Source organism: Pleuronectes platessa, chromosome 7, assembly GCF_947347685.1.
Source record: "Pleuronectes platessa chromosome 7, fPlePla1.1, whole genome shotgun sequence".
Taxonomy (NCBI): domain Eukaryota; kingdom Metazoa; phylum Chordata; class Actinopteri; order Pleuronectiformes; family Pleuronectidae; genus Pleuronectes; species Pleuronectes platessa.
Genome location: NC_070632.1, coordinates 26,457,155 through 26,473,055, shown reverse-complemented (window position 1 = coordinate 26,473,055; position 15,901 = coordinate 26,457,155). Strand labels below are relative to the sequence as shown.

Genomic DNA, 15,901 nt, shown 5'->3' with positions numbered 1-15,901 from the left:
ATAAATCGGTGACGACAAAGAGCAGCTTCCGTCGCAGGTGCATCATTTGAATTACTGTCCCAAGGTGCCTTGAACAAATGCTGCCTTTTGGAAATTGTCCTTTTTCAATCAATTGTGAGGTAATTTTAAGGGAGCTGGATGAGAGCCTGTTACCATAGGACTGTGGAAGACATAATATCAGCACAGACGGCCTCATATTCTGCTGTCTGGCGACGCCATCCGAGGAACAATCACAGCCCTTTATTACTGAAATCTCTGCTGCTCTACATTTACCACCTGCATATTCTAGAGGGGTTTGTAGTGGAGATTATGAAGAGAATGAGCAACCTTATAACTCAAACCCAATCTGGACAATCTCCACTGTTACATCTGATCTTGTTAAGCAACATTTCAAACACAAAGCAAAGATATATGTGTTAAGTGTTGACTTTTCTTTAGTCTCTGAGCAGCTTGAGGAAATTAAACTGCTTTGTGATAATAAATAAATAAAAAAATCCGTCAGGCAGGCAGCCTCAGTCGCCTTCAGGTTCTCATCTGTAATGTCAACCTCAGCCCAGCTCCTCTCGCTGATCAAAGCTGCTCCATGCCTTCATCAACAGCTGGTGTGAATGGGAAAAAAAGGGATTCTCAATATGGCATGGTTATGCAGCCTTTTTCAACCAGCCGTCCATCCCATTCTCCAAACAAGCATGGCTTGCTATTCGTCTCTATTTCAATGTCATTGATGCATATTTCATAAGGGAATCCAATGTCTTCCTTTGATTCTTTGGCACCTTGGTGCTGCTGTCTAGCAATCCATTAGCTCCCATTATCTGCTCTACATACCTAATTAAAGACAACAAGGGGACTCTTACAACTCGGTGTTGCGCTGTATATAATGGCTCAGCCCTCCTCGCATATATAAGTTCCCTGGTTTGACAAAAAGTACAAGAACGACGACTCAGACAGAGAGAACCATTATCGTTAGTCTGTCATAATAGTCTGTAAATGCCAGGAAATTGTGTAAAATGCCACAAATGCATCTCTTTTGACTACTTCTTATCTAAGAAGATGATGGCACTTATATATTGCACTTACATATAGCACTTTATAGTTTGGCTTTTTAATATAATGTAGTAACATGATTCTTGCTGTTGAGGGTTTGTACCCTCATGATTGAAAGCACCTATTGGATTCGCTTTGATAAAAGCGTCAGCTACAGGATAGTGTAATGCGTCTTTCCCAAAACGGGCTGGGCGATATGGTCATTATAATTACAAAATAAATGTTTCATGTCAATTGGGAAAGATAATTATCATGATATATGGCACATTTTTGGACTAGCCTATTTTAACGGGCAAAGATTTTGGTTTTAATCTCTTCTTTATTTGCAGGATGGCAAACACTTGATAAGTAGATCAATAATTATTAAAGTGTTAATCTTCCTCCATGTTCTTTATGCATAGGCATTATATCAATATATGTTGGACTTTAATCAAAATTGAATTGCCTTAATTAGTGATGTTTTATTACCGAGCATTCAGTTCTAGTGTGATGTCTGGATATTTTTTGTTTTAACCTTCAGTCCAAGTTCAAATATGTTCAGTTTACATTGATATGCACCTATTGATATGAAATACATATGTATTACTTGAATAAAAGACTCAATTGCCTGCATATAAAATTTGATATTCACATTTTTTTGTCAATAAATGAATCAGTGAATCAACTTATAATGTGACTGCTATAAACATGGCTTCAGCCTTTCACTGTTCAGTTTTTTGGAGCATACGAAGTTGATCAGACATAATTAGATTTAAACAAATGAAATAAATTGCTAAATAATGAAATCTTGGCCCTGGATCAACCTCTGTGCAAGATACAGATGTGGTATCAGGAGAGGTTTTTTGGCATTCTCTAAAACTTCTGTCTCCACACCAACACAACTAAGACAAAAGGAATTTCACTTGTTCTTCGAAAGTGCTAACTAACCTTAAAAATGACATTTTGAAAGATCAACTACTGTTAAAGGGAGTATTTCTGTGCTACAAACAATTTCAAATTAACCATCTCCGTTGACTCCATTGTGTTGGATCAAGAAATTTCAATAGGTATGTAAAAACGTCAACACACACAAACTCACACACAAATACACAAACTATCTACATATGTAGAAACTACTAGAAAAAATGAATATGAACTATGAGCACACTGGCCCTTTAGTTCTAGGAGTGCATGCTGTGCTATAACATCGCCGAACGACACAGCAGTATTACATTATTGATTAATGAATGTAATCCATACAAAATGATAAAACCATTAGAACAGACGTTTGTTTTTGTGGATGGGAAACTTTACAGTAAATGGCACGAGTGCAGCCCTTCTTCGCTACTAATGGGCAGAAAGTCACATTATGCTAAATGAGCATCAGGGGGGGTTGACGCTGGGGGAAATGGCCACAGATGATGATGAAGATGAAGCAGGCAAAGCACACTTCAGTGAGTTTAAGATCATTCCACTTCAAAACACGAGGAGACTTAACGCTGCTGTATAGACAACTTCTTCCCTGTAATGAAGAGTAGTTTGCAAAGCTGAGTGTTCTTATTTCAACCCTTTTTTGGTTCAGCGCTGTAACGCAACAGCTTCCTATTTTCCTCTATTTACTGCTGGAAAATAATTATTTATATGCTCGCTAAATGACCCCACCTGTTCCTCACTGTATCAAGTTTCATTGAGTAGTGGAAAGTAACATTTTGGCATATTTAGCAGTATAAATGCTACAATGTGATAATGTTCTGTGTATTCTCTGACCAACTGTCCAAAAGCAAAAACGACTACATTGGTCATTACTGTGCATTGCCCACTACAATTACTGCCTGACTTATTTGGGTGACATGGTGGTAGAGTGGTGAGCACTGTTGCCTCAGGGAAAGAAGGTTATTGGTTTGAATCTGCCATCTTTCTGTCAGAAAGGAACTCTGGGTTATTCCCTCGGTCAAATTCCAACGACATACAGGTTAGGTCAAGTGGTGAATCTAAATCCTGCACAGGTGAGAATGTGAGCATGAATGGTTTGTCTCTATCCGTCAGCCCTTTCATGGACTGGTGACTTCACTCAACGTCAGCTGGGATTGGCTCCAGACCCCCCGCGACCCTCAAAGGGCAAGTGCTACGGCTAATGGACGGATGGATGGATGGATGGATTCGTCCCCAGGTCACAAACATATTAAATTGTCTTAATACCCTGTGGTGCAAGAGAGTTCAAGCCTTATGTTAGACATTTCTTCCACAATGGGCTTCAGCTAAGATACTTTAAATCTGAAAACTGGAGAACTATTTATTTTGTTTGCGTAATATAGACAGTTTTTTTTTATTGTTGGCATACATAATTTCAATCCACAAATTGGTTGATTCTTTTAGAAATGTTGAGCTTAAGTGGGACCAATTTGGATCAAACATTGCATGTACAGTTTGGATGTGTATCATATATTTATTTATTCATGTGTTTGAATATGTTTCTTCAAGTCTTTCAAATCTTAGAAAAACTACAATTTCTGGCATGCATAAAATCCTCCAACAACAGATTTACCAACTGGAAGTCACAAAGGTAATACAAACAGCCAGGGTATAAGCACTCCAAGGTTTAAACTGACATGACAGTCGACAGAACATAGAATGATTATCTTCTTCAAGGGATAGTTCACCAAAAAATGAAAATTCACTCATTATCTATTATCATTATCGCGTTTTAATGGGCAAAAGGGCTCTAATCTTAAAAACAATGACTGTAAATAAAGATGAGTGACCCCCCCCCCCTCTTTCTACATCTATTCTTGCCAATCAATAGATATGTCATAACAAAATAAAAATATATTATTTCGAACGCATAACTATTGACGTAAAATATTTCAACGCAGCAGTATCTGCTACAGTGATCTCAGACATCTCAGTGCGGTCACAGGTCACACTCGATTGAGGTAACCTGAAGTATAGATATGCACAGTTTGATACATCTGTGGGGGTTGGATTCTGTGGGAAAATGATAAATACTAAAGCCAATCAATAAAGTGCATTGCTCATTGTTCACAGACGCAGGGAAGAATTTGATTTAAATCAAAAACCATCTTACACTGGTGAAGAAACAGTTTTTAATGCTTAAGGGAAATGTCTTCATATACTGACATTGTATCCAGGTTTGATCCCGAGCCCTGCTCAATTAACTTCATATTATTCATGGAGGCACGGAAACTGCAACCCAGTGCTAAGATATGGACGTGTAAATGGAATGAGATGATTAACTTATTGTGTTGGATTACTGCAAAAGCACTACAGAACCATGGAAATGTAAGAACTTAATTACTGTGCGTATGGAACACTATATTAAATTAGGTGATAAAAGATAATAAACATGATACGTGCAGGTATTTACATTTCAGGCTGTTGGCCCAACCTCTCAGTGGATGTGAGGGGTCATTTTGTATTTTAACATAACCGTGAATTATATTTTATAGCAGTGGCCTTCGGTGATATATAAATGTGCATTAAAAAGATTTCATAATCATTGGAAAATCCGTCTAACAGTTTTAATAATTGTAAGTAATAGCTTTAGAATTGGATTTTATAACTTTGATCAACTCGGATCGATGCCAAATTGCAAACATTCATATATATCAGTCCTCTACTTATATCAGAAATGTTTCATCAACATCCATGAATGTGTGTTTATGAACCTGTCCTGTTTCAAAGTTATAAAGAAAGTGAAAAAGTAGATCTACCCCCTGATGCGGATGTGCATCAAAATGAAATGTAACATGACTCATACCACATCCTTCCACCAAGTTCCACTGTAAATCCTCGTGTAGTTTTTGCAAAGTCCTGATGAAACAGACAGATGGAAGAATGTGGACGAAAACATAACCTCCTTGGCGGAGGTAACAAACAACAAGAACTTTTCCAAGTAAAAATCTTGCTCTCCATTAGTACAGAATGAGTATAGCTTGGCTGCTATTGGATTACAAAATTACATCTTATTTATAGTAATGCACCTTAATTAGTAGATGGTTTAATTAAGTGAAACTGGAGGTGAAATTGGAAGAAAATAGATCAATCTATTAAATAACTGAATAATGAATAAATGATGAGTCTCTGTTGATTTCTCAGGAGCAACTGAGTTAAATGAAATAAATTCAGGAATAACTCAATAACAGATGCTTCCATTCAAAGTAAACTCAGTTATAAGACGCTGGGTGATTCTATCTTTCTGAAGTAGGAGGAAACCTCATGTGGAGCATACGGTGCTGAATATTATACCCAGACCCCTCCTCTCTCCTCGCTTAATAAACATGGTATTCAAGCTTTGCATCACGCTGCTCACTGAACCAGCTAAGCACTTGACGGCAACATCAATGCATCTGACTGTGTGAATATACAGTCTGGATTTATGCCTGGAGTGTTTCAGCTCCTTCCTCTGCTAATCTTGGCATCGGTGCTAAGCATGGTGTAAGTACGGTTCATTCTTTCACCCATTCAACCAGGCAGGAAGTCAGTAAGTGGAGGTTCAGTCAGCGCTGGCACTAAGATTTCTCTTCACGGCCGCTGAACATAGACCCGAGCTCAGATCCACTATCACTGAGGCAGCCTTCAGTCCCTGACGCTTACGCCTCACATCCTCAGTGTCACACCGGTGTCAGTGGCCACCTAATACATTCCGGCTGCCGAGGCATTCGTGACCTGAGTCACCTCGGATAATAAACATGGTACAACACAGGGGGGGTGGAGTCCGGTCAACAGGCAGAGCGACAGATATTTGTAGCATTTGTCTTAAGCTTCACAGTAGTCTGCCCAGACTACCTGAAGAGTTGATGATATAATCATCAGTGCCTCTCAAGAGCTTTAGGTTCAGAGCATCTTACACTGCACCAATATCTAGCCTGGAAAAGAACAATCAGTGAGATAATGGTTATTACCTCTCGTATATAAATCCCTCCGTCGTGAGACAGGTCTGACCAATCACAACCACTTACAGTGCCTTGCATAAGTATTCACCCCCTTTGGACTTTTCTACATTTTGTCATGGTATAACCACAGATTAAAATTTATTTCATCGTGAGTTTATGTAATGGACCAACACAAAATAGTGCATCATTTGGAAGTGGGGGGAAATATTAAATGGATTTCACAATTATTTACAAATAAAAATCTGAAAAGTGTTGAGTGCATATGTATTCACCCCCTTTACTGTGAAACCCCTAACAAAGATCTGGTGCGACCAATTGCATTCACAAGTCACATTTGCAAGTCACATAATTAGTAAATAAGGTCCACCTGTCTGCAATTTAATCTCAGTATAAATATACCTGTTCTGTGACGGACTCAGAGTTTGTTGGAGATCATTACTGAACAAACAGCATCATGAAGACCAAGGAGCTCACCAAACAGGTCAGGGATAAAGTTGTGGAGAAATATGAAGCAGGGTTAGGTTATAAAAAAATATCCAGAGCTTTGAACATCTCTCTGAGCACCATAAAATCCATCATAAGAAAATGGAAAGAATATGGCACAACCGCAAACCTACCAAGAGGAGGCCGTCCACCCAAACTGAAGAGTCGGACAAGGAGAAAATGAATCAGAGAAGCAACCAGGAGGCCCATGGTTACTCTGGAGGAGTTGCAGAGATCCACAGCTGAGGTGGGAGAATCTGTCCACAGGACAACTATTAGTCGTCTACTCCACAAATCTGGCCTTTATGGAAGAGTGGCAAGAAGAAAGCCATTGTTGAAAGGGATCCATAAAAAATCCTGTTTGGAGTTTGCCAGAAGCCATGTGGGAGACACAGCAAACATGTGGAAGAAGGTGCTCTGGTCGAATGAGACCAAAATTGAACTTTGTGGCCTCAATGCAAAACGCTATGTGTGGCGAAAACCCAACACTGCCCATCACCCTGAGCACACCATCCCAACAGTGAAACATGGTGGTGGTAGCATCATGCTGTGGGGATGCTTCTCTTCAGCAGGTACAGGGAAACTGGTCAGAATAGAGGGAAAGATGGATGGAGCCAAATACAGGGAAATCCTTGAAGAAAATCTGATGCAGTCTGCAAAAGACTTGAGACTGGGGCGGAGGTTCATCTTCCAGCAGGACAATGACCCTAAACATACAGCCAGAGCTACAAAGGAATGGTTTGGATTAAAGAATGTTAATGTCTTAAAATGGCCCAGTCAAAGCCCAGACCTCAATCCAATAGAGAATCTATGGCAAGACTTGAAGATTGCGGTTCACAGACGGTCTCCATCCAATCTGACTGAGCTTCATCTTTTTTGCCAAGAAGAATGGACAAACCTTTCCATCTCTAGATGTGCAAAGCTGGTAGAGACATACCCCAAAAGACTTGCAGCTGTAATTGCAGCGAAAGGGGGTTCTACCAAGTATTGACACAGGGGGGTGAATACTTATGCACCCAACAGATGTCAACTTTTTTGTTCTCATTATTGTTTGTGTCACAATAAAATTTATTTTGCACCTCCAAAGTACTATGCATGTTTTGTTGATCAAACGGGAAAACGTTTATTTAAGTCTATTTGAATTCCAGTTAGTAACAGTACATAATGGGAAAAAGTCCAAGGGGGGTGAATACTTATGCAAGGCATTGTATCTACAATGGGGTGGGTCTGCTTTGATGACTGATGGAGGAGGGTAGCTGAGGCCCTTTTGTTAACAAGCAAGTTGGCCACAGCCGATATGGAAAGCTCTACTGAATCCACCATTGGAATCATATCAAATGACCTAGACAGCCTTTCTTGCTCTTTTGGATCCATTGTCTAACTCTGAACTGCACTAGTTATGTCATTTAAATCAATTTGAGTTTTATACTCTATTTTTTCTATAAACAGCTAAAAATATTATTAAACATATAAAATATTTTCAATTTAATTTTATTAGGTTAAAACTGAGTCTTGAGATGAAGTTCTAAACTTAAAAAAATTGAGTTGAGAGATAAATAAGATTTCCGAACAAATTAGAAGCATGAATGTTTTCCTCAGATAGACAGTCTCGTCTCATCTGCTTTAACTGCAACAGAAATAAGCCTGCATGTTATTCCATTCAAAAAGTATAAAGGATTAGAGGTTTTTGTGGGGGTTTATGTTCCGCCTAAGCACACAGGGTCAATAGAAGCTTCTTCTTCCTTTAAAGAAAAATGACTTTATTTAAATTACTTGTACAGTGTGAATGAAAGTGAAAGCATGAGTCATTTCATTTAGCAGTCGAGTCATTTTGCAGCTGCGAAATAAAGTGTGCAGGCCCTTCTGCTTCAGACTCAGCTGCTCAGCAACTCAAAGTGCCACTGTCCACTCCATTTTACAGGACTGTTTTACTTTTCTGATGCAGGGATACGTGAATGTATGCAAATTACCTTTTCATCATAAACACGCGTTGACGGTAGTATAGACATGGTGACGGGAGTAAGATAAAGCCAAAATGGTGTTAATTTGTTTGACCTTTAAATACTGTCCCTTAAAAACACAGTAAAAATACATTTTGAAAATGTTTATTCTGCATCCATGTGTTAATTGTTTATCAATCATTTGCCTCATTGTGTGTTTTAAAAAATGTTTCTCAAAATTCCACTACTTTGTTATCCTATACGTATATGACATGAAAATATGACTTTTCTAATATGACTCTTGGTGACATTTTCACCATAGACACAAAGAGCAGCTGGTAAACAGGTGGCAAACTTTCCTGACCACTGCTGCTGACAACTGAGAATGCATTTCCAGTAATGGGACCTTCAGCTTGTGCGGAACGTACACAGTTGCTGTGTCGCAGATGGGATGCCAGTGAGGGACCAGCTCCCCTTGAAAGCAGCATTGGTGATGGGTTCACAAAAATGATTTCAGAAATTTTTTATACTCGTGCAACGACTGAGAGGAAAAAAACTGTGTCTGCACACACGCAAGTCACTCTTCTGTCAGGAGTGTTCTCATCAACGTTAAAACTGAAACTCTGAATTTTACAAATAGATTCAGTATTTATGCCAATTTAGGGAGCAACAAAACAAGAACAGAAAGCAGTGAATGGACCATGGAATGATAGAATGCTGGTGTCTATTTTGTGATATATAGTATTGTTACAGATTGTGAAGTCAGGAATTTCCAGCTTCCAAATAGATTTAAAGAAAACACTGAGGAGCAGAGGCAGCCGGGAGCAGAACACAACACAGTTTTTTACCACACTGGTGAGCTGTCTTGCTCTCTTACTATTTTCTGGGGATTACATCTGCTTCTTTTGAAACAGGTTGTCTAACTCAAGGCATCACCGCCATGATCCAAAATACATTTGTGAAGTGAAATAAATAATATCCGCCCCAGCGCTGAGTTCTCCACCGTTTTACTGACTTGTGTGCGTCTTTGCAATCTGTCAGTGAAAATGAATTCATACCAATTAACAGCGGTTGCACAGAGTGCTCTGGTAACAAGCTGAGGCTCATAGTGGGACACTCGCCCCTCGGTGACCCCTAATGAGCCAGCAGCCTCCTGCCAGAGGAAGCCCGAGTTGCTGCACTTGTAATGAGCTGCTCCTTTTGCTACAGGCCTTTCACATGAGCCATGGAGCTGTCACTCGCACCGCAGGACATGAGCAGCCCTGGCAGATGATGCAATTCTACGGCGACTTGAGGACAATGCTCTTCGGTGGTGCGTTACTGTTACAGTTTCAGCGTCCGTGAAGTAAACTCATGTTAGAATTTAATTTCCTGTTTTCTCTTGATGGAACGAAGCTGTTTACGTTTTAGGCATCCACTTGAAAAGAGCTCAAACTGTGTTTTTCTTTTCTTTGCTGCACTTACGATGCTCAGAGGACTGGAGTGACTGAGGATGTAGGACAAGGAGGAAAGGAATGTTATCTCTGTTGTACAAATGCTGTTTAATGGAATTGCAACTTGAAACTAATACATATTTTCAGTATTAGTCAACCTAGCAGCTGTTTATTCAGTAGAATGAATCATTTTAATGGTTTAGTCTATAAAAAGTAAAAAAAGACGACGTTCATAAGATCCGACAGCCCAAGGTGACATTTTCTATTACCGGTAGCTTGTTCCGTCCAAACGCCAGTCCAGAACCTACAGCTATTTCATTTATAATTATACACAACTGAGATAACAGCAAATAACCATTCAGTATTTATACACTGAAAGCATGCTTCTATTTGAAAATTAATTTGAAATACCATCAATGTATCAACTATTAAATTCTGTATTACTTCACAGTATAAACAAATGAGGAGTTGTTTCGCCAGTTTTCAGCTCTCGTAAGTCAGATGCGTTTATTCCACTATGGATGGGTTTCTCTTTGACAAACACGACTCCAGCTGTTTGGAATTCTTCGCTGGAGCTATAACGTGCTTCCAGATGTAGTTAAAGATCTGGACACTTCTCCAATCTGACTCTGCCTCAGTTGCTGGTCTAAAAAGAAATTGGATTCATGCTCTGTGATTGTGACTTATTGCATTTTTGATGTTATCAGACACGCAGCCCCACATGCTGTGACGTCTGTGCACCGAGGGAGGCTGCGATGTGCACAAAGTTATGACTCGGTGGCACACTGCGGAGCAGGATGGATCAAAAACACACACACACACACACACACCGAGGAAGAAGAAGCGTGCTGCTCCTGTTCTCCCTGTGACCACGTGGCTTCACCTGTGCGTCCTTCAGCAACAATCACATCAACTCCTCAGCAGCAGCACAGTGGTACTCACCTCCACATGCAGGTGTCAGCAGGGGGAGGGTTCTCTGTCTCTCTCTATGTCTCTTTCCTCTTGTCGGTCACAGGGACTCAGACACCGGCTCCGCGATCCCGCACGACTGCTCAGACAGGCGGGCACGCAGACGCCGCTGGAAATGTCTGCAGCGGCTGAGATGATGCGCCTCCTCCCCGCGGTTGTCTCCTCTCGCAATCCGCTTTGTTCTTCCTCCTCAGCTCTCACTGAGGATTTCACGGGGCATCGCTAGCTGTCGAAATCGCTGCCACATCCCTGAGGTACCGTGACTGGTTGACGCCGCGCTCTGGTCTGCTCTCTCCTCCTCCCCGCTCCTCCCGACAGCAGCAGCAGGCGGACAGGAGGGCGGTGCGATCGGATTCGTGCGCTCCAGCGGTGCGTGCGTGGCACGGACGGTCAGATACCTGGTTCCACCTGTCATCGCAAGACGAAGCGCATCCTGTTTAAAATACAGCACGAAGACGAGGCTGGCTCAGAGGCTCTAACCCTCAATCCCAAGGGCGCTAATAAGATTTTTTTGGGGGGGGCCAATGTCCTGTCCAAGAAGGAAGCGCTTTGGTTCAGGCCCCCCTTCTGGGAGGTTATTAGTTGAGGTCAAAATAAGTATTGAGGACGTTTTAGGATTCTATGATTTTGGAAGGGAATCAATCAAAAATTCTATAAAGGGATTCCTTTAGCTCACCCAACTTTAAGGTCAAAAATCAATCCGGACCTAATAGATGTCTGGGGGAGCTTTTCTGCACCACTGAATGGGAGATAACAGGCAGAATTGACAGGAATCATCGAGACCTTGGAACAAACCCTGTCCAGACAATTTTAATCCCAGGGCGACAATATGTTGCTAACATTTTGTATTTCACTTTTAAAGACAAATAAACCCTTTACTGTTCATGTATTTAATTATTTTACATAGATGCTCTACTTTGCAGTCTCACTCTCAACCCATAAAGCGTTGTAAAATATGATATGTTGTTATCCATTAAATGACCTAACAGAACATTAAGTAGATAGAATAGACCCAGGCATTAAAGTTCTGCTTCTACATTTCTCAATTATAGTCATCTAGGCGGAATCAGCAGCTTTATATCAGACACAGAGTGATTCCGGGTAATCTGGGACATTCTTTGCTATCTTAAATAAAGACATTTTAATATTCATTTGAAAAAAATCAATACAAATTTATTCAATGGCAAAAATAACAATAACAGCTAATTAATTCGGTAATTTGCCGTTGTATGGGGGCAACTCATAGGACAAATAGTCCACCGGCTGAGGAAACTCATGACTCTACATGTCAGCAAGGACATTTTTACTCTGGTTTACCGGACAATCCATTCTCACCTTCAACATCTCGTCCTGGTACAACACCTTCACCACCAAACACAAGAAAACAAAACTCTACCATATAACTTATCAGGTTGGTTGACCCCAAACTTCCCTATCTGAAATGTGCACCCGGTCAGTGATGTTGACTGTTTTATATTTGTAATAAAATATTTGTCTTATGTTTTCTTACTTTGTAACTTTGACTTGACAAGTGCAATATAATCAAAGATGATGTTAATATTTTTATCAATGTGCACATTTCTTATAATATTAAAAGGGCAACAAATTTTATGGTTAATTTAAGTCTATTTTGCTGCTCACACTATCTGCTATTTACTCACATTGCAATAATATATGATCAGATTTGAATGACTGATTCAGTAAAGTCAGACCACATCCCCAACATTCTTATAACCAAAAGTATTAAGGCTCAATAACGGATAATCAAGACATTAATCACTAGAGAAAAATAAAGTGACAATGATCAGTGTCTGCTCCTAATCATACTAAACCAATCTAAGTAACAATGATGGGCCTGTTCAGTCACGCTTTTAGTGAAAATGACTTCCCACCAATGGGCACATTATCAGAGAGAGAGAGAGAGAGAGAGAGAGAGAGAGAGAGAGAGAGAGAGAGTGAGAGAGAGAGAGGGAGGTCAAATTTGGGCTAAGCTGTTTATATGCATATTCATATCATCACGTATACCCCAGCATACAATTAAGCCAAATACTTTGGATATTTTTGTGAGTGGAGAGCATCGTGTCACCCAACAAAATCAACATTAAATAGGGTATCCTGGGAAATATGAGCCTATACTGCACCCTTGCATGTAATCATGATTGGTGTTTATACCAGATGGGGAACGGTGTGTTCATTCTCAGCCTCCTGAATAACAGGCCCCTGAGATGTAAATGTGCACAAACTTCCTTCCTTATAACAGTTGTGTGTCATATTGGAAGTGAGCATTTATTTTGTGTACAGATGAAACACAAAGCAACCCAGGCACAGTTGATCAATGCTGTCCACTATTTCTAGTTTCAGAAATCACATCCGGTCTGCCTGTGGTGGTGAAGTGGTGAAGTTGTGGAAGGTTCAGATTGATGGCTGTGCAGGCCTGAATATTTAGTCTTTGGGAGATAGTTCATTCATATATTCATGATCCCGCTCACTCCCAGCAGACATCTGGTGGAGGATGGGATACATTCACTCCAATTGCTCCTCAGTACAGTTTGGAGACACTCTGAGGAAGTCTATTTTCCGAAGGCTGTATTTTATTATTTTAATGTTCATCTGATCACTGCATTTGCTAGTTGTAGACGACAGTTTGAGATGAGATAAGAGATAAGATTAACTTGATTGAACCCACAATGAAATGTAGGTGTTACAGTGGCAAAGACGAGCACAAAACAGATCAACTGAATCAAAGTCATCAAAATCATTAGTATATTATGAAACATCAAAGGGTGTTACTATGTACAACATATACAACATGCAAATATACCATGACTATAGATACAAATGATACACTGTTATGACCTTCAAGGTAAAAATAAAATTGGTATTCCAATACTAAAACATATAAAAAACATATTGGAAAATATCCTCAGTCCTCAGGCATCTTATCAGGGTAAGAAACTTGGGTGCAGTGTAAAACATATTAAACACGTGATCATCATCTGTTTATTCTCTCTAGCTGCTAAAAACTCCACTATAGTCACCATCCAGTTGTTAGCTTTGTACAGCTGTGTTTGGTGCTTGACAGATGCTGTCGAGTGGGTTTATCAGAGCTTTGTACCTGAAAACAGCTGCTAACTGGAAACAACGCTGAAGACATAAGTGAGAGTGCTACAACAGGTTAGCCTGTGCAACCAAATCCATGAGCTGAAAGTCATTATAATGCGTGATAATTCTGTCTCATGTTACCACTTTCACAAAAAAGCAATTTTGATCCATTGTTAATATATAATATTGATTATAGCCACTTAAAGAAAGGTATTATGATGGGAAAACAGCTTCTCCTTCTGCTTTTGGAAACTCAATGATTGGAATGCCAATGGTTCATCATCATTGCACATCTTTATTTTGTGAGCATAGTACAGAGGTGGAGAACCTCTGGCCTAAAGGCAGTATGCAGCTCGCTAGGAAATATGATGCTGCCCTCCATACAATTTATAAATAAAAACAAAAAAATCTCAAATTCCCAAAATTCTCCTTGCAACAACTCATTATTTACTGCAATCAAAGAATACAACATAAAATCGTAGACTAACACATCCTTCAGGGTGGTCCCATCTGGATGTACGCCTGTAAGCTCTTGTTCAGGCTAAAGGAAACACACACAATTAGCTGTAACATTTCAACATTGACAAGCATCATGGCAACCGTCAAGAAAATATAGATGAAAGTCGTGCTGTCCAAGAGAAATGGACAAACAATGATTATTGGTGTTTATGTAATAGAAAACTCAGTCTGCCCAGTTTGCACGGATATGCTCGCAGTGATGAAATGGGCCAATCTCAAGGAGCATCGCAGCTGGAAACATGCAGCTCAACTGGATGAGTTCCAAGATCAAAGAAGTTTGGGTGCTAATAAGCAGCTTTCATTAGAGCACATTCTGACTGGGATAATGCGACGTGGGCAAGGTTTTTGGTGAGTGAGCTGAAGGATAAGAAGCTGAAACCCTATTCAGATTGTAAGGGAGCCATGTTGTCTTTTCAAAGTTGCTACCACCAGTAAACGTGTCGGTTTGTCTTGAGGAACTGCTGCATCAGTACCATCTGACGTCCAATACTTTGCCAAAGAGAAACAGTTCCTGCACTGGAGATGTTACTGTGACACATGCTCAATATTTGATCATGGTACTAAACCACGAAAAAGGTTACCAACTGATTCTATAGGGAAATAAACTGAATAAAATCTCTATAAAGAAAATAACTGACTTGTTGAAGGAATACCACAAAGCAAAGCCCCATGTTAGTTTTCTCAACTAACGTGGTAAAATTATGCATGCAAGATGATTACTTCTGGTGGAGTGTGTTTCCATGTACTTCCATGTACGTGTTATGCACTGTTAATGAATGTTTTTCCACCAAGGATCCAAAATCTGACAAACAGGAAGAAACTAGTATCCGTGTTCAGAACAAAAAACCCAGAGGCGTTTGTAGTCCAGCTGTACACTAAACCTCCAGAGAGCCACACCAGATTCCTCTTCCCTGAGGTGTGTAAAACCTGCTCTGTCTGCTTAGTTCTGTGCCTGAATTATCTCAGGTCAGAAGAGAGCTCAGGGGCTGCAGAAGGCTCCCGATAAGTCAGAGTGACAATTAGTGGAATGACACATCTTGACACGTCACACCTCCCAACAGCCACAGATGAATCATCGGAGCTTGTCCAGAAATAGCTGTCCCAGCTTCAGCTTCAGAACAGCCAAACAACCGCGTTAACTCAATTTTTTTGGCAAATCTGACCTGGAACAGTATCCTTGGGTCGCGTGGTGTTCGCAGCAGTGAACGATTCCATGGTATGAATTTGTGAATCTGTGGTTCATTCTCCACAGCTCTGTGGGAAGAGAATGCCTTGGACTCCGCTGGTGGGTTAGGATTCTGCTGAGGTCACCCAAGTTAAGAATGTCTACTGTGTATGCTAACAGGACTGGACTATTGGGCCCCATCCCCACACAACAAGGCAGCACAAAGTAAAGATAAGAAAGTTACGTTTTGAATAACAACAGGAAAATATCATCTACAGTGACGTTGTTGTTGATGGTTACTGTATCTTTGTGCTGTTGTTAGGGTTAGTGTTATTCCCTCTGCTGTGTTTCACA

At 40.3% G+C, this 15,901-nt stretch overlaps 1 protein-coding gene across 1 annotated transcript in view; it reads right to left on the bottom strand.

The window, feature by feature from the left end:
- mgat4c (mgat4 family member C) overlaps window positions 1-10,872 on the bottom strand; it is a 124,164-nt gene extending 113,292 nt beyond the window's left edge. Inside the window, exon 1 of the mRNA XM_053427809.1 lies at window positions 10,735-10,872. The gene's annotated coding sequence lies outside the window, so the exon portion shown is untranslated. The remainder of the gene's footprint in view (window positions 1-10,734) is intronic.
- Window positions 10,873-15,901: the final 5,029 nt, after the last annotated feature.